Here is a 20,827-nt window from a genome sequence, read left to right as displayed (position 1 = left end):
AATTATAAAAGGTTTTGCAAAGCAGAAGCACATCTGCGGTGCAGCTGAGCATGACAGCTTACATTGGTAATCCTTGGGCAGAATGACTTGCTTGTAGTCGTGTTGACTTGTGATACCGAATCAAAGCTGCGGCAACAAAGCAATAAGAGACGGAAGGAAGACAAATGGGGAAAGTACAATGATTGTAGAGAAACAACAGTCATTATAGAGGTTCACTTTCGTCTGTGGGAGTCATAATAAAATCTCAAATTGAACAACTGCTGCTTTTTGAGCCGACTGTCTGCAAGCTGAAGAAAATCCGGCACCAATTAAACCACTGGCGTTGACAAGCATATTTGCATCAGAGCACAATAGATAATCCATCTCTAATCAATGACACTCCTCTTCCATCCTCGCTGACTCTCTGGTGCGACTGCAGCGATATTGACAGCGCTGACAAAAAAAAAAAAAGTCAAGATAAAAGTAAATGTGTTTGTCTTTAATATCCCATCTGTGGAAAACATGATGTCAAAATTTTCTGAGTGAAGAGGAACCAAAGTAAAAATATCAACACGGCACAGAACTGAACATTAATGAGACCTCGCCCAACAGCCATCTATGTTTGGCTGTCAATAAAACAATAGACTTCCATTTGAGACATCGAGCTTTAAGGACAAAAGCACACAGGACAGAGATTGGCTTCTTCAATGCAGATCAATCTTGTCGGTGAATTTTATGTCCCATTACGTTCCATTTGCTACAGGCTTTTCAGTTCCCATTTGAAAGTCAATTTAGGTTTTGTTGCCTTGATAGTTTTCTTCTATCTGTCTTAATGTCGCACAGTGTCAGAGTGACATTAGAACACCTGGGAGCTCAGAAAGTAGTGGTAGGAGCAGTTTCCAGTTGCAAAGAGCTACAAAATGTATCTAAAGAGGTAGTAGGAGGCATCATTAGCAACAGAACCTCCACCCAGGAAACCAGGATTTAGGTTCTGTCTGGGATCGTAGTGGTTCTGCTGTGATTATTCTGAACAATTCAATTCGGTTTTATTCATATCGTGGCAATTCACAAAAAAGTGAGACACAAATCTCAAGGAACTTCACAAAGCAACGTGGAGACCTTACAAAACTATACTATGGTGAAAACCCCCAAAATATCCAAAGAATCCTACAAACTCTTTGGCGACAGCGGGAAGAAAAATCTCCCTAAACTTCCGGCAGAACCTGGTTCGTCCGCTTCGGCTGGTTGGGGTGAGGGTTGCTACAGAACAAGATGGTGAGCCTTCGATTTGAGATTGTTGAGTCTTCACATTCTGGATCAAGCTTTCAGGTTTTTCAATGAGTCTGCGAAATATGTTCTACAAAATCTAACATCTACAGACTGCAGCAGACTAAAGGATAAGTTGCTAACCAACCATCAGCAGCAAACAAATGCAGAGCGATCAAAACTGTTGTGTACTGGTAGTTTACTATTAAAACAATGTAGACACTTCATGGCCCATTTATGTGAAAAGGCCGTCTTGGGAGACGTTGTTCTTTACATGACATAGAGACCCTAAGAATAAGTTGATGATGACTCACCAAATGGAAATTAAACTGAGAACAGCTCAAAGGCAGGCAGACAAACCTGACTCCCTCACTGGCTCCCTCACACTCCACCCACCAATCACATGGTGGCTACATCAAGTATTCAGATTTGCCGCCTACACTTTACGTAGTCTATTTTGCAGCTAATTCAATTCACAGATTCATCAATTAATTGATTCTGCCGTTATTTTTAGAAGCCGCTCGTCATTCATCCGTGTGTCTCCTCAGCGCAGAACAGGACGGGTTTGCATATTTAACAGCAGATTACTGAGGCATGTTCGTACATGAGGCGCACACATTCAGTCTATGGCCAACATACATCGCATTTAATTAAATCCGATCAAATCAAACGGAACCATTGTGGCGTACTGACATATCCATTCCTGCAAATATATGTGTCCTAATTTGTGAGGATGCAGACAGCCTCTCCGCTTGCATCAAACAACTACCACAGCTAGTGTCAAATCAAAAGAAGACGTTACAACACAAAGCCCCATATCGCTCTATTTATAGGCTGCATCCACTGCCCTGTTTTCTAATATATCTGGATTCCTGCAGAGATTTTTGTAGTATAAAGGGCAGAAATGTGTTAGTGAATTCACGTCGTCTTTGTTGGTTTTGACGACAGCGAGGATAAATCTGGTTTATGTTTGTTGAGGCGGGATCACTGCAGGTACAGACGATCTGGTGTATTCTCTGTTGCATAAAAAAAAAAAAAAAAAGTTCTATTCACATCCAAGAGGAAGTAGTTCTGTAAAGGCAGCGAAAAGATACCGAGATGCCATCCATGTGTTTGTCATTACAGTGGTTTTAAAAGCTCCAAAGTGGCTCAGCAGTCCCCCATGATATGCCTGAGACACTGTTACAATTAATCCAAGTTAAACGGTGCTTTAAGAGATCTCGCTTCTCTAAAAACAGGCTTTTAAGGAACATTTAAACCACGAGCGCTCAAGGATGAGACCAGAAAGGTGAGACGGAATCTCCCCTTCACTTTAAAAAGGAATCACTTTTGCGGCACAGATTCCTGTTGGCTTGTGTTCAAAGAGACTGAACTACTTCAGACTCCAAACAGTCCCCAGAGTGGGACTGCAGTTTTTCTTGCCACTCTCTGCCATCCTCTTTTCCCCTCTCTTTTTACTTTATTTCTGTGACTCCATTTCACTTCCTCTCTCCTAGCTTACTTTTTTTTTTTTTCCCTTCACTTTTACAATCTTTTGATTGTGTTGCACTGTCGAGACTCGGCTTGTCATGTTAACACAATTTCAAAAGCGAGAGAATAATATGAGGCTGCAGAGATTACACATTCAAAATTTCATTTGTGTGGTTATATCTAGATTTGAGTTACATCCTCGAACTTTTCAGACAAACAATTGTATGGATTTTTGTAGCATTTTAACACACGAGGAGAATTTCGAGCACATTATCACTGGCAATCTGTAGCGGCCTTTATGGCTCAAAAGACTGATTTAAGGCACCAAACAGGAACAAGGCATTGTAGTAGATTTCACTTATAAGAACGAGTTAGAATGAAGTAAATTTATTAAGTTTTGCAGAAACCCCAACTCGCAAATCCACTTCACATAGACAACATGTTAGGCAGCTGCAATTGTGACTGGTCGAGCTATTTAGAAAAAAAACAGATTAAGTTCAGGCTGCAAGAGATGCCAATAAAATTTATGAAACAGCACATGCCAGAAGATGGCAGTTTATACAGGTTTAAACCTAATAAAAACATTGTGTGCACTGAAAGCTAATGCAGCACCCTCCTGATTTCTCCAGTTCATTCTTCTGGTTTTGTTTGTGACTGGACTACCACCTCTGCAAAGATGCCAACTGCCTTATGGTCTTAGACTTACATCCAATATGTTTTTATTTGAAATGGATAATCTGCTGTGTTGACACCTTCTGTCCACATTACCCCGGCAATGTAGCATCCTAGAAACAGAGACTACGTTTTAGTCTGGATGAAAACTGAACTAAAATCTTTGGAAACAAAGAAGCAGACACCAGTGTTTACTTTCTGATTGGTCCAAACCATCACGAGGGGTCATTGATTCATCATCCTCTGTTATGAGACTGTTTTCTGGAAGAAAACATAGACGTCAGCCTTGACTAGCACTGGGTAAAACAACATGGATAATGAATTACAGGCGTTGCTGACCTTGTTGTCTCCGCTAGCAGCTGTGGAACACAGTTAAGGAAACCTCTGGTCTTACTTTACTGTTCTTTCCTCATTTCCTTCAACCAAGCCCCTGCTCATGTTTACACCAGTGTATGTGAATGGACATGTGATATACATTTTCAGGTACGCTAATAAGAACAGACAATTTTTTTTAAATGCACAACAACACTTGTCTGGATGGAGAATTATTGCAGTGAGACGAAAAATAAAACAACCTCCGACAGAACCAGGCTCAGGGACGGCGGCCATCTGCCTCAGCCGGTCGGGGTGAAGGTGAAGATTTGAAGCAATATAGCCTTCTGCCAGTGTCATCTTGATCCTGTGAAACGTACTTCACTTGTTTTTTTTTTTATTTTCATCAACTTTGCCATCAGCTTTATGGTGATATTTAAAGATATCTTGTGTATGTCCTATTTTTAAACACAGGAAGTTGTGTTGCTATGTGGGCACATGTTACACTGGTAACTGTTAATTATACAACAGTGCTTCTAAGGTGACGTACAGATCAACACGAAAGTAATGTAACATGTAGAAATACATTGGACATGCTACTGTAATAAAAAGAAAGGAGTAAAACCTTTATTTTCTAATTAATGATCCCTCCCCTGCAATACTGTATGCACCATTAAAGCACAGCACAACCTGAAATGAAGGGGCCCTAAAGGGGACCTGGGTTTAAATCCAGTCTTTTAGCAATTCACTTTATTATGCTTATAGCTTAGCGTATATTCCTGAATGAATTTGGGCTTAATCAAATGAGCCGAAACTAATTATTAAATGATAAATAATACATGCACAATGCTCAGAGAGTGGGAGAAATATTTTTGCCCGAGGGTCCCAGAGAGGGTTAAATTCAATTCTGCATTAAATGCTTGTCTTTCCACGGCGAAAGCAGCAAATATCAGATTTATTTCAAAAACATAAAATTTGGTTTTTCATGAATTCAGTATCTAAAATGCTTGCATTCAGTATGAAGCACATCTAATTCAAGGTTGCACCTGCTCAGATGCTGAGGCAGCTGTGCATGGAAACGTGGTATTAAATTTAAAGGTACCCTGCAGAGTTTTTGACCATTAGTAGTGCTATGGAGCCACGTTGTGATGAGTGGATCACCTTTTGTTTGGACGCTCGCAGGCTCTGCAACACACATTTTTGCTGCGCTTTCAAGCCACTCCATTGATCAGCACTCGGGGGCCGTGAAAAGCGAGGAAACACAGCAATGCACCGACAAAGTAAGGAGGAAGGGAAAGACTGCAAGCTAGTAAATATAAACGTAAACAATGCAGGATTTAAAATGCGTTCAACGCATTAGTCAGGCCTTAAGGACATACACAATGCTTTTTGGTGAATAGCACTGAATGCAAACACAACTTTGCTTGTTTACACGGAAACCCCACAGGGCAGCTTTAAAGTAAAAACTTGCTATATTTTCTGCTTTCATTATCTATTCATTTACAGTACTGCAGTGTGAAAATGTCGCAGTTGAAGACAGAAAGGCCCAAACATTGCTCTATTATTTTTGAATAGGTTTACCCTTAATCAACACTCCCTTTGTTTTTGAGGGTCATTCAATGTGAACTCAAGTTGATCCCTCGCTGAGGAACAGAAGCACTCCTTTCTTCGACGTAACAAATTTCATCACTAGGGGGCTCACTGGAAGGGAGACATCAAAGGAGGACAATGTGCTAATGTGGAACTGAATGCACCCCCTGACTCTGCAGTTGGTGGTTTGAAAGTCAAGATAAGGAGTGGGAGTGTATGCAGGCAAACAGAAAGGAGAGCAGTACACAAGAACCTGGAAATCAAGGACGTTCCTCTTGTGTTGAATGTTCTGTAGTTTTTGAGTCACTCTGGCGAACTGCAGCGCGCAGAAAGAAACAGAAGGAGGCATTCAGGAGGGTAGAGTCGCCATAATTGTAACATTTTTCATCATTTTCACTCAGATTTTTTTAACTGCATGTGCCATGTTGTCAGACAAACAACCGACATGTGGCTGCTATCAGACACTGTGTGATGTACGGTCAGAACATGGCTGAAAATCAGTGCTGAAAAACAGCTTTCATTGCAAATCAACAATATTTCAGTCCAGCAACTGTTCTGATTTCATACTTAGATTGTGATTAAAATATAATGCTGTGTCCTTCTGTATGGGCAAGTGTATACCTGCATAGTTAGCAGATTTGATTGACAGAAGTTATAAAAATACGATACAACCCAATACAATCTGATTCAGAATTCACTGGTGTCTAACCGAACACTGCTGGTAAAAGAGGGACCCATAAAAAGCCCATATTTTGCACACTTACAGGTTAAAAAGTTTATTATGAGGGTTTACTAGAATATTTTTCTCTGTCACACTGCACCTCTTCTTGCCATTCATCCAAATCTCTGCTTTAGCTCCAGTCTCTTTAAAGCCTTCTCCTTAAAAGCCCATTTCACAAGGTAATGTTGGTTATGTACCAGGAAGCTGGGCCTAACTAGCCACTAGGCAGGCGTGATGCAAATGTGTTACTTGGTGACATTGATAAGTAACAGAGGAAAAGCCTGAGATTCACATGTAGTGTTTCAGGCAGGTAAGGAGCAGTGTTTTCTGTGGCAGAATACCCCCGTTTGATGTGGACTCTGTGCCTTGAAAGTTTGCAGAATGTGTGCAATTACAAAAAAAAAAAACTATTAATAACAAAGAAAAGGAAAAAATCTTAACCAGTCTTCCTGCAGAGTGGTTAAATCCTGTTGTTATTTTAGGGATATTTGGTACCACTCTGGTCACACTATCAGCTTAATGCCATTTATGTAGCAGGAGAAAAGGTGTGTGCTACAACTGTATAGTGTTATATTTAAGACGACATCCTTATTGTTTCATGAACTGTCAACGGTGAATCTAGGTAAAATATCTCTAATAGAAAGCTCCTAACAAGTGCAGGGGGAGGGCCTTTCACCCTGCGACCTTCAATCTGATCCTCAGGAGCCAAACTACTGTTGAGTTTTCTCTCCCACCCGTCAAATTAATTACAGTTAATTTCACTCACATGAGCATTGAGAATTAAATCCAACCGAGCGCCGCATGACAAAACAAGCGATTCACGGGGCGCCGGTAAGACAAAGCGAGCACTTTGAGATAAAACTGATATTTTTGTTTAAACACGAAAGGTTGTATCAGGACAAAACGCAGTCGGCACAAACTGAGAAGATGCTGCACAGATGTACGAGACACTAGAGCATGAAAAGAGGGGAATTAAAGACAGTGTCGTGCTTAAGAACTGTGGGGTCAACAATATCCAGAGGGTGTCCTGAAATACAGCGGCATGATGAGAGACTTGATAACAGCTGCCTTCTTAAATTAGCAAAAAATAGTCAGAAAAGAAGAATTCTAGGGGGTTTTCTCCAGTAAACATACATGTTTTTTTATCCTAAACTGTTGCTTTAGAGCACAGTTTGTACTTTTTTCACCTCGGGAGACATTATTAATTCACAGTCGTCATGCAAGTTTTATGGAGACAACTTTACTTCAGTCGGAATGCACTTTGATAATGCCAGTGATCTTTGTTTTGTGACACCTTTTTGTGAAATGCTTCATCTGTGCAGTTTTGTAACCTTGTTTTGAGCTTTTATGGATGGCAAATGGCTCTTTTAGTTTGCACCGCTGTTGATTTCTGCCTGATAAATGCTACACCAACTGCAAATCAAAATCAAAACAAACTGAAAAGGCTAATTGTTAGCAGTAATTTCAGGGACTAAAACTGAAAAAGGACAAAAAAAAAAAGCTAACAAACTTTAACTTTAAACAGTCAGCCACCAACTGCTGAGATTGCTTGTTGAAGGTTAAATTAGGAGAAAGTCACGTCTGAAAAGGTTAGTAATGGCGATGCGGCGTCTGTGTGGATCAGAGCTTCCTAATGAAAACTGGGAAATCGATTGGTGAAGACTTTCTCATCAGTGGAAACCCCGCCGAGGCACAGCAGGTGACCCGATGCTCTTCTCACCCGTGGAACAGGTTGAAATAAAGACTCGGATAAGTGAAATTAGACAGGCAAACACAACAGGGCATCCATTACTATTTCATCCCAACAAGTTAAGAGATGGGAGGATAGATTTGAGGTTTTGGCGGCATGTGGTCCTCTGGAATCAAAAGAAGGAAAGATAGGTCCTGATCATATGTTTAAATTGTAGGTTTTCATCTTTTTCTTACTAGATCTGATTAGTTGCTATTGTCCAATCAAAGCACTTCTTGGTTCATGCCTTCAGTAATCATTTGATCAGTCATTTGAACGTCGCCACACCAGCAGCAAGTGTCACTGACTTTAGTAATCCTTTGACTTTTCTGATAGCAATCAATGATTTTAGACTGGTTGCTACAAAATTGGACAAAAGCCGGCATGACCACCTCAGGGCCAATTAGAATAGTCTCTTGATTCGTCTGTTGCCAGCAGAATCTGAGTCACAACATCAATAGGAATTAGTTTTATCATAAACCTTTCAGAAAAAACACAACGGGTGAAGTGAATGACATCGATCATCTCCTTACATCTAAATGGATATTTGATATCTACCACCCACAAACCAACTACCATTAGCTTGGCCCAGCAGGACACACTGCAAAACCTGCTCAGGAATGGCTTGAGGAACATGACAAAGAGCTCCAGGCGTTGACCTGACCTGCAAACTTCCCTACAACCCAGTCCGACTGAGCATCTGTGAGATGTGCTGGCACAAGTCCGATCCATGGAGGCCCCACCCTGCAACCCACAGGACCTAAAGCATCTGCTGCCAACATCCTGACACCACAGAACGCCCCCGGACGGCTCAACGGGTCAGAGCTGTGTTGTAAACACATCGGGGACCTTCACAATATTATGCAGGTGGTTTTAATGTTGTGCATGTCAACTTGATGTGTAGCATTAATTAGCAGATGTTGTCAAACAAACATCCTAAATTAAGTTAAATTTCTACATTAGATATGGCAAAAACATACCAGTGACACATCAGCATCTAAGCACTGTAATTGCTGATTGCAAAATGCTGCTGTGCCTGCAACCTTGCAGAGCTGCTAGCATGGTCTTTAAAACCAGTCTTTGAATAACTCATTAAGAATTTGGCCACTTGCTAATTATCATCATTTAGTGTCATCACCATCAGCTGTTATTTTGGTGTCTGAAAATTTTCTCACAGCACACTTTGGGTATATTGCTGTGAAATGCTGTCAGATTTTTAATACATGATTAATACGGGCAAAAGGATTCACGGTATGTTCATGAGATCGTGATATATAACTTTGCTAATTACTCAAAATACAGCATTGGGGAAGTGGAGAGTGTAACTGCACTGTATGTGGTTCTTACGTTGGAGTATTTACTATATTATCATATTTGTATTCTTAACACGACATGCAAGGAAATTCAGTTTTTTAAAAATTGTCAATCCCCACATCCCAGTACATGCCATGGGCACTACTTTTTATGCTAATTTTTCTGGGACTGTATAATAAATGAATTTACAAACTTAAATAAAATGACGTACTGTAATTACGATCCACTACATATATTGTGAAGAAGTATATATTTCTTTACTGTGAGTACAACATCCACGGCTGGATTCGAAGTAAACAACAGCCCATGAAAATCTTCTGCTGTCTGCCATCAATGTAATTTCAACCCGCTTCCTCTGCCCTCACAGCTTACATGATAAAACATGCAGTGACACACTCGAAATGACAGAAAGGCAGCGTTTTGTCTGATGCTGCAATTATTTTGTTCCGTTTTACCACCTTCATTTCGTCGCGTTGTTTATCTGTGTTGCATAAAAAGCAGAGATACAAATTTCTGTGTGAGTAAATACACCTGATTTCCAAAATGCCATGAAATATATTTTTAAAAAAATACTTTATGAAGTAAGAAAACAAAGGTCACTTTGATGAGTGCAGCTGCCGGTGATGTTGCCTTTACATGTTTTGTATGTCTTAATTGAGACACACAGTTTGGAGTAAAGTGACTGCTCTGAACACAGAACACAGCTGACAGTTACTGAGATAATTGCACGAATGATCCAATTGTACTGTTGTATATTAGCGCTGACTGTTGATAGAGTTACGTATGAAGCTAATTCACTCCAACAGGCTCCCTGCGGGCTTCCACCCATTTAACGCTCCTTTGTAGACCTGTGTGTGTACATAAGCATGCATAATGTCTCCTTACGTTTGTGTTTGTTTTCTCCCTTTATATTTCATTGTGTTAGCAGTATAGATTTATAAATCAAACATTAAAGCTAACAAAGTAAGTTCCTTTTAATTATAGCTGATAAGTGCTGAGTCCTGACCTGAAGGAAGTTCAGACCAGCTGGGAGAATCTGGATTAGACAGGGGGACTAGTAAACAAGCACTGCTTAAGAATGATGCACAGCCCCTGAGGTACACCAGTGGAGCCGCTCGGCGCAACGCTGTGGTTGTACTGGGCAGCTCCCAGAGGGCAGTCTGTGGGTGTCCTTCCATCCTCTCTGCAGCTGCATGCCAAAGCTGTCGTAGCAAATACATGTTTTACGAGTGGTGTGTTCTGGTTAAATAAAGATTACATTTTTAATATTACGTAATAAGGATTATGCAGGAATGGCCTGAATAGGCAGCTCATCCAAGATTATGGTGCATATGGTGCATATTTGTATTCATTGGGCTGCAGAGTGTGCACAGAGATATGCAGTATTGACTGTTTGGTATGGAAAGGGTAATCTTTGCTTCAACTTGGCGAACTGTGAGCAAGCTCCACAGGGGTTATTTTCACCTGGAATCCATTGATATTACAAATAAGCTCTCGTGCAGAAATGTAAATCCGCTCAATATATTCATGTCCACATGGCTGTCTGAGGGCAGGGTCAACTCCGGCATGGCGTCCCCCGGGTTAAATGCTTCACTTCAAGTGCACATCAGCAGCCTGCACTCCAAACCTCCAGGCTCTCCAGCTCCAGCTGAGAGGCTCCCATTGGTGTTTATGTATCAAACCAGTGACCTTTTCAGCATGATTCAGATGGCTGGACCCACAGTTCAGCCGGTTTGCCCCTGTCAATAGCCGTTAGATGTCTATGTAAGGAAGGCCTCTTGGCCCAGAATACTGTCTGACTGTGAGCACACTTGACTTAATATGCTTCACTGAACCTCAATCAGGAAATGTGACCTCCTAACCAAACCACATTTAAGATTAAATAATAAATGCACCATAATGGCAAAATCTTTTTTTTTTTGTTTTGTTTTTCTTATATAATTTCTATCTCTGCCCAGAGAACAAAAGTCCTAATAACCCCATTCATTTGGCTTATTGTGCTTCCTGTTAGTGACTGAATGATGGAATCAATGAAACACAACTTACTGTCTCGCATCTGGTGCGAGTTCAGACTGAAAGTAGTGCAACAGTTTGAGTAAGAAGCCCCTGGGTTTGGAAGCGCATTCGGCCCAAAATAGTGTTATTTATTTTACTGTTGTCAAGTCTCCAATCAAATTTAACAAAAAAATTTAATAAAATAAAATTGGCAAGAGGAATGACAAATTAATGCGACTTTCCTTCCAGTATGATTACATGAATAGAAAGTGGGCGCATCGACATAAACAGCTTGTGGTGCTTCCACAGTCAAACCTCCAACAACAGAAAATACACATTGAAAATGTGATTGAAATCTGGTATTTATGCATTCTATGTATTAATTAAAAAACTTTACAGTCTCCTTATGGATCCATGCAGCTCTAATATTTCTGTCTACTGCAGATTTCTATCTATTCTTCAGTAGATGCTGAGTAATGCTGCAGTCATATGCTTTCTGTACAAGGAGCGATCATACATCAAGTGAGAGCCGTGACTTGAGTGAGTCAGGATTCCTGGTGACATTGTATAATCAACTTAAGTCTGCGACATGGGCTAACGTTTATGTTGAAGATCAACACCAGTGACAAGAGATGGAACGATGGTTACGTGGACGGTTCAAAGTCTGATAAAGATCAAGTCAGTAGCACACAAAGATACTCATAGTTGTCTTCAATGTTCATGGGTGTGTTCCTGTGAATTCATCCCCCAGGATCAGACTGTTGATGTCAAGACTGAGGCCTCTGAGGGAGAACGTTCAGTGCAAGCAAGACTTTTTGGGGTTTTTTGTGAACTATCCATTTAATGCATGTAAATGGTCCACCAAAACAATTCCATTGTTAAGTATTTTGAGAAAACACTCCAGTTGCAATCTTCTTTCACTTCTCCCCCTAGGATAATTGTTATTGGTTTACAAAATGCTCAGCTGGTTAAGCAGGTGACCCATAAACAGGGCTATAGTCCCCGACACAGTGGCGATGGGTTCGAATCCGGCCCATTTGCTGCAGATCCTTCCCCCTACTTTCCCACCTTCCTTTCCACTGTCTAATGAAGCTGAAAAGCCAAACCAATATATGACAGAGGTGCAGTCAGACCATTCTGCACTGAGTGAGACTTTATAGGTGCACACTGTTCTACATCATGTTTTTATCAGTCCACCAAAACTTTTAACCACAGCCAACAGCAGAAATGATTTTGCAATATATATTAGTTTTAAAGAACAATACAAAAAAACCCTAACAGCTTGATGGAGACACATTTGTAGTTTCTGGAAAGGTACTATAATGACACTGACTTTCTCCTCCACCTCAACTGAATGTATGTTAACTTATGAAGTTATTAAACAGAAATGTTTATACTTTATGCATTGTTGAGCAAAGCAGTAAGTTGTAAGACACTTATTGTAGTAAATGTTAAGCCAGGCTCAACTTTGTTTTGCAGATGAACCTCTGCTTTTCAGATGACTTCTGCACTGTGCCAACGCAGTGATCTCCCAAAATGAATAAAGGGTTAATATGTATTTGTTTATACATTGTGTGTGTCAGTCATGCCACAGATCAGGGAATTTTTTTGTAAAATTTTAAACTTTAAAACACGAAAGCTTTAAAAATAAGGCGGGGTCCAAACCCTATTAGTGTCTTCTTTTTTTTTTTCTCCATTACTGCTGATTTCTCTGTATGTATTACCTCTAAAAGTCACTTGTTAATCATGGTCTCTGGGGTGTTCGTTTTCCACTGATGGTGCCCACAAAAACAATGGCTGCCATTATGTTACATAAGTACTTTGTTTCGTAATGCACAGGCTTATTTAATGCAGTTACATGCAGACACATGCACTTCTAGCAGGTTTTTATACTTTTGCATCACTTTGGTTATAAATCAGGACTCAAGACTCCAGACTCAGATTTCTCAGACACTTCTTAGTAAATATTTAACTGTTAACATATTCTGACTAGGTAGGTTATTATGTTTTCAAATCATTGCCAAACAACACCAAACCCAGACAAGATCAAATCACAGGATTGGATTTAAGCTGCAAAGCCGAAAAAGTGAGCAAATAGGAAGAGCAACGGCATCTTTAACCAAAGACGAGGGGGGCTATTGATGCTCCCAACATTTTTTTTAGTCCATTTTGTGGAAAAGAACCAAAATAAGTTACGATAAAGTAAAATTATTTAGTTTTTACAGTGTCTGTGTAGTTGTCTTTATTCAGTTCCTTACCCAGGAAAGATGGTCACCTTACTTTTCTGATAGCTGCTACAACTGAATGTTCAGACAAGCTTAGTGTTTGATCATATGTGATACGATGTACTGTATTAATGCTGTTCTCAGATACTGCTGCCTTTATGTTTAAGCAGATCTGGTTGCATACGTCTGGATTTGGTGCAGTTACAGGGCAGCTGTGACGTACTGGAGGCAGCTCTGCATAGACGTGTGCATTCTGACGCAGAACAAACTTCTTACCTAACTTTCCACAACATTACTCACCCTGGCCTGTACTCTCCTACCTGGTGGTTTCTCTCGATGAAAACACTGCATGTAGAATTATGAATTTCATATTTACAAATCAGACAGTGTGGACACAAATATTTCTCCATACTCTCTCTTCTTTTTCAACATTTGACTTTCTAGATTTGGAAGCTGCTAAAATCAAATTCCATGTTTTTCCTTACTGTGTAGGAACTCTGCTGAATGCAATGAGTGAACTCAAGGACTCAGAAACCTAAGAGGTATTTCTACAACCGAGCTGAGGCAGTCAGGCTTATTCTGAGAGGGTCTGTTAATTTCTGTTTCACCGAGACAGTCCTGTCTCTTTGAATGGCATGTGTCTAAGAAGGTTGTACTGACGCTAGTCAAATTTCTGCAGCTCAGTATCATGGAACTGCACTCTTGGCTACTGCCTGTCAAGTGTCGATTCAGGTCAAGTCACGTTTATTTATACAGCTGAATATCACTATTCACCTTTAGGGAGTTTACCATCTGCACAGCATATGGAACTTTATACTCTTGCTCTTAAGTTAGATAGAGAAAAACTCTCCAAAAGCATCTTTTTGAGGGGAACAGCATACAAATGATCCCTCGGCTTGGGCTGATGGACAAACAGCAGCAAAACAGATTCTTGTAACTGATGTAATCATCTTAACTTGGATATTTTTGTTATGGAAACTCTTGTATTCTTTGTGGAGACCTTGGAGAACAGTGTGTCCTGTGTGTATCTTACATCACAGCGCATTTATATTGCATTTCAACATCCTCAGTGTCCTGATGTGACCGAAGGCCTCTTTTCCCGGCATTGAAGTTGAGGTTGCAGTCATTAATTAGGTGACCCACATGCATATGTTTAGCAGCCTGTGCGGTAGGTAATGTGTTTATTATCTATCGTCTTTGCTCTGCTATTATGAAGTCAATAATTTCCACAGAAAGATTCTTTGTATTCTAAATTTGTCACAGAGATGAAACTGAAGTATTTTCTTCTCTCACAGCTGAAGAAAAGCAAAATAAAAAAGGACACCAAAAGTAAATACTAGTATTCACGTAAGCCTCTCTGTTTGTTTATTGCAAGAGCTGAGTTGTGTGCTTTTTTTTTTTTTTTTTTTTTTATCTCCGTCTCTTTGTAATTTGAACAAAAGAAACTGCTTTGTGCACTGGCAGCAATATTGTTTGCATATGGTATGTGTGTGTGAGACAGAAAGACAAAGGGAGTGTGAGAGGAAGAGAAAGTGCTACTGCCTGCAGGTGTGTGCCATGACACTGCTAAATCGCAGCAGTCATCATGTTCGGGCCGCAATTTTACACTTTTCAAGAGGTGGTAAGAAATAAGTGCTACTCTTAGAAGTCACATGATGTTCAGGGCTGTTCTCGATTTCATGTACAAGCTATTTTTAAAGCCGAGCGTAGTTGAATTCAAGCCAAGACTTGGTGCAAAGGTGGATACCAGCAAGTCCAGCATACTCCAGTGGTTCCTATAAAACCAATTAATCACCTTAGAGGATCTGTTCTGATTTCTGATTACACATGTCAAGCATTTTCAAGGTTTGACCCTGTTTTCTGTTTACATTTTACCAAACTAACACCAGTTAAAATGTGCTGAATGGGCATTTAGTCATTTCAGTTTTCCACAGACCGCCCTGACACATGTAACTGGATTATCTTGACAATGAAGAAAAGTTTTTTAAAAAAGTGCTCATCTTTCTTTGTATGGTTTTTAAGCAGATTTATGAATGTGTATTTGAAATGGACTTCAGAGGCCTTCTATCTTTGAACAGTGTGAGTCACACGAAATCTAAAAATACTTGCACCAGGCCTAGAGTAACCAGCTAGTGGGGGAAAAGTAGACGGCAAGAAGGTTCCCTGGAGAAGAATGCTGCTCCTACAAGCCAAAATTTGGTAATGACACTATTCCATCACATACTGATCTGAATTAGTGCATATTTTAATAGCATATAGTGAATTATTGTAAAGGAAAGGCGTCTTTGTTGTCAGGCTCAGACAAAGGGACTATCTAATGGGACACAACTATATCTGAAAATAAATCAGAGTAGAATAGATCAATTTAGCAGCTCTTTGGATTAGCAAAAAGAAAAAAAAAGGCATATCACACAGGATATTACATAGATTATAGAGGCAGAGTGAGCAGTCAGGAAGTAGAGCACCACCTCATGTGATCTCATATGTATAATAAAGGCTAGATGTCTTAAGGCAGCATTTCGAACATGATCACCCTTCGGCCATCTTGATTCGGGGAAGCTCTGTGGCAGAACCTGTGGTACGTGAAGGAAGGTGGGTGATCTGCACAAACGTAAATACTCTTATCTCGCTGAAATCTTGACGGATTTACAAATGGTTTGGTTTCTTATAAATGTTATTAATGTGGCTGCAACTCAAATTACAAAAATACAAATAAAATGCAAAAGAATTAAAATACAAATTGTTGCTGGCCGTCAAAGTGTAACATAATTATCCATAAGTGCAGCGTTATAACCACACCTCTGAAGTTTTAAAACAACCATAACTTGCTAAATTTTCTACCGATTTTCAAACGGTTTGGTTTGTTACAAACTACATGCACCACTACAACACAATATTATGGATTAGCGAGCGCACCAAATCAAGATGGCCGCCAGTGTGGCCGTGCAATTCCATTGGCCAACAGCGCGGACGAGACATCTGACCTTTATTATATATATCTATGATCTCATGGGGACGCAGATGTAAACAAAATGGAGACTGTGGTGCAACACCTTTCTGTAAATAATGCTTGACAGCGAGAAACAAACAAAAGCACAAGGACGAACAAGTCTGGATGAGAAAATGGTTGGAAGAAGCCATCAACCCTGGTTGTCGATTCCTAATCATGAACTGGAGGTGAGATTTTAATTAGCAGTTTTAATATGTGCAGCTAACGTTAGCCTCAAGGGATAGAATGTTTGACGTTGCTTGGCAACAGCGTCCGCTGCTCCGGGCGTTAGTGTAATAACCACAATCATCCAGATTTTAACTTGTAAATATCAACCGTGTTTGATATTAGTCAGGGAGCCCCCAATGAGTCTGTGAGCTCTTCTAATCTCAGCTGAACATTGGTTCAAGATACGGGATCAGACTTCTCCCCAGGAAGGGTGAAATGAGGATACATCAGTCCAAAACTCCTGGAGTGTGAGCCTGACAGTAGCCCACACAATCTGTAAAGGGTGATTATTCTTCAAAAAGTTTCATATTGTGCTCCTTTTCGGCAAATGATTGCAAGTCTCACATATCCCTACAGTGTTTCTGTCAGTTCTTCAGCTCAAAGTCCTGCAAAGATGGTTACTACCAACACCACTGTGTAACATCTGGTTCTAAAACCAATGAGCTGCTGCTGTTTCAAGTTTATAACAACCATAAAACAGAATAAAATAGATTTTTTTAAAACCATGTGGGACCTTCAAAACCAACACACCTATTCTTGATTGACTAAAAGTAATGTAACTAAGAATAATCAGACTGACACCTTTACTGTCTTTCACTTTTTCCTCACTAATCATAGATTCCACGCCTTGGTGAGGTCTGATTTAATGAATGAACGTCTACTTTCTTAAGCACAAAGCAGGAAAATTACTGAACAGGATGGCAAAAAATGTAAGGAATGGATAAAGTGCTACTGAAAAACAGAAACTTCTTGATATGTTACTGTATAAGTGTCATTATACCTCATTTTATTTTGAAAACATGATTTGGTTTGGAGAACTGGTCACTGGTAAAACATACAAACAAGTTCAAGGACATTTTAATTTGCCAAATAACAGAGTGAAGCATTTTCTTCATAAGAAATTGCTACTTTGATAAGATTGTCTGCTTGAATAAATACACACACTTCATTCATTACGTTCATAAATGGCTGTGTGGTGTATACGGACAATGCAGCGCTTTTAGTGGCGTTCTTATTACTTACTGTGCAATTGTCAGGTCACTGCCAGACATTTCTTTTTTTTTTTTTTCCAAGCCTGTCTAATGAGGATGTGCACGTATTGATCTGCGCAATCAATACGATTCTTTGAAGAAAACGGCAGGACAGAACCTCATCAAAACTATTTTCTTACAACGAATAATTAGTCGAATAAAGCAGCAGGATGGATTAAAGGGAGCGGTGTTTTGTTTGGGCAGCAGCTCTGACTGGAATTGTGTGTTTGAGTGATGAAACACAAATTTTGAGTGTTAATTTGGGCGCTGAATCAATGAGTCAAACCACACTTAAAACAGCTTCTACTAATATATCTCTGATGGTTATTTTTATGACTCGTGTGAAGGTAAATCATGAAGCAACACCGCTGAAAAACGATATGTTTAACACTGAGTTGTAGCCCGGCAACGTATTAGAAATGTCATAAATATTGTCTTCAATCTTTGCTGGACAGATGTCTGTGTTACAAAACTAAACTGCATCCACCTTGGACCTACATTTTCTCTCTTAAGTGGTTTGCGTGGGCGCGGGAGGTAAAAGAAAAACATTTGTTGGCAATTTGAGTCATCCTTGTCGAATCTCGAGTGCTCTCGCAGCTTGTTAGAAGAAAGCTCTGTGTTTTGCTGAGTCTCAATTCGTGACTCCCTCTGCAGCGTATTTTTAACATAAAAAAAAAAGAAAAGAAAAATCTCTGCCACCGGTTTCCTTTATACACTCAAGGTTTTAATATCACTAAGCTGCTTTTGTCATCCAACATTACACAGGCTCTCTGCGACAGGCTCTGACACCATGTGACGTTGCAACATGTGACCTTCTTACTTTCTGTCCTCCCCTTTGTTGTGCTGACACAGCGCTGAATCCTCCCAGCGTTGGGCGTAGGAGGAGACAGGGCAGCTGCTCAGGGTCTTGTTGACCAGTGTGCCATGATCACTTTTGGCCAGCTGGCTGCTTTTGTATTTGCATCCTTAATTTATGAGCACGGAGAGCTTTCTCAGAGAGCATGATCACCACTGCTGTGGCCCTAATAGTGTTCTACATAAGCAATGTTTTATAGTCTCAGGTGGCGAGCAAGGGTAAAAGGGCAGCAGCTCCTAAAGACATGTCAATAAATAATCTGTAAAAGAAAAAAAGGAAATATTTCATACACTCCACAGACACCATAAAATAAAATAAAATAAAATAAAATAAAATAAAATCAGTAATTTCCCAAAATTAAAATATATCTCCTGGCCCTAATTTCATTTATTTATTATTTTTTACTTGTTAATGTTTAATTTATATTTTATGCAGTTTATACATACAAATATATTATACTATTTTTATATATTTATACATATTCATGAGATGGACAGCACTAGAAAAAGCAGAGTGGTATATTGATGTTATAGAGATAGAGATATTATTTTAAATATGTGTACACATTCACACAACTGTATTGTAACTAATTTCCAATAATGTTTAATGTTATACAATAATGAAAATGCATTAAAAAATATGCATTTTTTTTATTAATAGTAAATATATCCCTAATTTTTCAAACAAATCTATGCAAAATTACAGAACCAATAACTACGTTTCTGTTATTTGTTAATAAGTGCATTTAATTTTAGAATTATATTTACAGTCAAAAACTCAACCGTGTCATCTATTAAATAAAAATAAATATTTGTGAAATTAATTTTAACAGTCTGTTATTTTAAAAAAAGAAAGTCTTGAAAAAATGTAGTTCCATCTTTTCATAGTAACAGATAATTACAGATATGCGTATTGTTTGTTTATTTTCATTTCAATGTGGTATTTTTTGTGTCTTTTAAAAACACATTACAAAATCTGTAAAATTACACTTTTTAAACTAATTATTTCGTTCACAGCGTAGCTTCGAGGTTATTTATATCATCCAGCAGGCTCATGTACAATCTTTGAAGACAGATCCACTCGTCTAGTTTTGTTCCACTTGTCTATATGTGACTTCCAAGTGGCGCCATGTGTGTGAACAGCTGAGCTTGTGAAGCGTTTGTCACTTTTTTATGTTCCCTGGAACATTTCCGGAACATTTACTCAGTCTTTGAGTTATAAACAACCTAAAGCCCTGTACAGTACATGCACGTCTTTGAAGCAAATAAACACCCTGTGCAGCTAAAAACCAGCAAACACTGCACGGAAAATGGGTTTAACATCTATCAGGCTCTTCCATATGTAAATACACAGTCTCAAGTACAATAAGAGCTCTTCTATTGACCTGGTAAATTAACATTCATGACACCTTTGCCTATCATTAACATTAATTAAAAAACAGAACAACCTCACAAAGTAGCATTTTTTATTTATTTTTTTAACACATTGCCTCATGAATAAATAATCCAGATGAACAGAATAAAAAGCACTGGCTTTAGCACCATGCCAACCAGTCAGGTACACCTTGTAATAAGAAAATGGCCAAACTGGTTCATCCCAATTCCATTTTATTAATACTGAATCACTTAGGACTTCTTGTTCGCGAGTGGTGCGAATGGCAATGAAGCAGAATGCAAATTCCTCCCATTTTCTTGTTCAAATAACTGTCATATTCCCTAATTTAACTTAGAATTTTCCTGCCCCATGAGATAAATGCCTTTTGTCGATGCCCTGCATTCTGATGGGACTTCAACAGTTTTATTAGATTCTATTCAACCGCCGCTCAAAGAAAAAGTCATCCTCCCTCAAGTCTTATTACAGAAATAACTAAACCAAAGACATGTGTTGCTAAGGCAGACTTCTGTGAAAGAAAAATGAGGGTGTGATCAAACTCTGCTGTTTTCTTATCTTTGTCTCCGAAGGTGCTGCGGCAAATTCTTTTGAGAAACTTATTTATTATTTTCTCGGGGAACAAGATGGAAAAGTGTGAGGGCGTGGAGAGAAGGGCATCGCGATCAAACACTGAGTGAGACGGACTCCGAGAGGATCCAACCTGTCAGCGTCCAGATGCCACAATGGGGCAATTATAAATTAGCGAGCTCAGGTATTAATCCAGCAGACAGCACTTTGGGATTGGCTATTTGGCAGGAAACGTTTTGGCCGGAATAAGAGGTTGTGCTGAAATAGCTGACGCTGGGGGAGAGGGGGATGTAAAGAGCGAGAGTGCAAAACAGGAGGAAGTGAGGGAGGAATGTAATTGTCCCAGGCATCAGATCACAGAGTGTTGTAGTCAACGGCTGACTGCTGGTATTTCCAGCTAATGAGACACTTGGCTGTTGGTGGTCACGGTTTGGTCAAACCTGTACGCTTGTAATAGCCATGTAAACACACACACACACAGACACACACAC

The sequence above is a fragment of the Stegastes partitus genome, unplaced genomic scaffold, assembly GCF_000690725.1.
Source record: "Stegastes partitus isolate 25-593 unplaced genomic scaffold, Stegastes_partitus-1.0.2 Scaffold40, whole genome shotgun sequence".
NCBI lineage: Eukaryota > Metazoa > Chordata > Actinopteri > Pomacentridae > Stegastes > Stegastes partitus.
Note: the sequence above shows the minus strand (reverse complement) of the source record.